Below are 2,284 nucleotides of genomic sequence, written 5' to 3'. Positions count from 1 at the left end.
GGGGGAGCTCGCTCTCACTGGTTGAGCTTATCCAATCACCTGAAGCTAGAAAATGCTAATTGTCCAGACGATACCCTCCCCCCCCCTCCCCACCCCTCTCCGTCCCCTCTCCTTCTCCCCCCCCCCCCCCCATCCCTTCAAGTGAATGTAACTGGTTTCTAAGCTTTGTTCCAAAGCTTTCAATCCAACAAAGGATGATTGGTCAGACGAACGGATTTTGGATCATATCTGGGTCACTGTTGGGTGGATTTGATTTGCGTGATTTTTTTTTCCTGATTACTCTGTCTGTCTCAGTCTGTCTGTCAGTGAGAACATGTTAATTTACATAGTCTGTACAGCCCATTTGACAGTTTGAATTGTGGATCGATGTTTTCTGTGCTTGGTTTCTGTAGCTCTAACACACACACACACACACACACACACACACATATATATATATATATATATATATATATATATATAACACACACACACACACACACACACACACACACACACACACACACACACACACACACACACATGTAAGTAAGATGATTAGATTTGCAAATTTTACCTAGTTATACTTTTGGAGTTAAAAGACATTTGTGGTTTCTCAACTTTTATGTGACATTGTTGTGTATTTGGAAATGTTTGTTCTAGGGATGAAAAGTTTATTTTGCAGTAATCCTCCATACTCCAATAAGAGTGAAAGGATGATTAAAACTTGAAACTTGTTACTAAATACCTCTCTTTCGAATGGCCTATTTTAAAAGAAAGTTCATTTTATTCAGCTCTCTCTCTCTCTCTCTCTCTCTCTCTCTCTCTCTCTCTCTCTCCGTGTCTGTCTGTCTCTCTTCCCCATTGTAACCCCCTCTCTTACCCTTTTCCCTTCCTGTATCCCAAGACAACCAACCAACCAACCAAACAACCTACCTGTCAAGCAGTTGCCTCGTCATCCAACTAATCGCCCAACCACATAAAGGATCTACCAGCCTAACAAAAAAAGCATATTTACTTGCTTACACACACATTCTTAAAACAGTACATCTGGAATACAAAAAAGAAGTGTCTCATTTTTTTTCTTTAAAGAATCTTCTTTTATGCTGGTTTTTTTTTCTAAACCACAAACCTCAGAATTGATTGAAGACGCACGGAAAAGGTGCTCAACTCGATTAATTCTTGAGTAATAGAAGTGCTTTGTTCACAGACCAGAGAGGATTCTGTTTCATACGTGGACAGGTATATCCGAATAAAGCTGTTGCGCAGTTACTGACAGAAGAGCAGATACAAGGAAAAGAACCAACGGCATACTGCCCTCTTTTGTGTTCTTGTCTCACCGTCTTTCAGTGAGAGAGTGCGTGAGAAGTGGTGGTGGTGGGGGTGGAGGGGGTTCAAAGAAGATGGGGAGGAAGGGAGCAAAAGGCGAATGCACGGGAGAGACAGAGACAGAGATAGGCGTAGGAGGTCAGACTCCAGACAGAGAGAAGGAGAGACAGAGACACAGACAGACACAGAGAGACAGAGAGGAACAGTAGGTCAGACAAAACGAACCCAAACAACAGTGGCCGAAAAATGAATCCCAACTTGTCCGACCAATTTTCCTTTCTTCGAACAAGGAGGCTACAGCAGCACTGTAAATCGAAAGTACTTCAAGGATTTTATAGATGTTTTATTGAATCTGTGTGAACTTTTTCTTTTATATGCTGGTATGGTGGTCTAGCTGTGAAGAATAAGAATATACTAAACAAGACTGTGAATGTGTGCAGTAAGGTCATGGGAGTGAGACAGGACAGCTTAAGCAAACTGCACAACTGTACAATGTCAGAGTACGACAAAAAGCCAGATACATTTCAAGTGACAGTAACCATACATAAAGTATTCTGTAATCTGTAACCATTTCATCCAACTACGGTTGAAGAGGGTTAGGAAGTGGTGGAGGGAGGATATCTCTCTGGTTGATTAGTCTCAGCTGACTGGGTGGACTTGAACTAGTTAATCACAGCCAGCGTAGGAAGCACGCGTCTTCAGGGAAGCACCTGAGACAGGACAGACCAGTTATGTTCAGGAAAAAAATAAATAAACAAACAAACAAACAAACAAAAACCGATTGAAATAAAGGGATAGTCATGCTGCCTGTTGAGAGAACATTGACAACTTTTTTCGTTCAAAACACAAACAGTAATGCTGCTGCTTCTATCTTCGTTGGCTAAAACTTTCACGTGCACTCGTAAAGTAGATACTTAAAAAAAATAATTAAAAAAAAACAACCTCAACCGTGCTGCGTCAGCGGAGGTGGGTACAT

Source organism: Babylonia areolata, chromosome 2 (assembly GCF_041734735.1).
Source record: "Babylonia areolata isolate BAREFJ2019XMU chromosome 2, ASM4173473v1, whole genome shotgun sequence".
In the NCBI taxonomy this organism is placed as follows: Eukaryota; Metazoa; Mollusca; class Gastropoda; order Neogastropoda; family Buccinidae; genus Babylonia; species Babylonia areolata.
Note: the sequence above shows the minus strand (reverse complement) of the source record.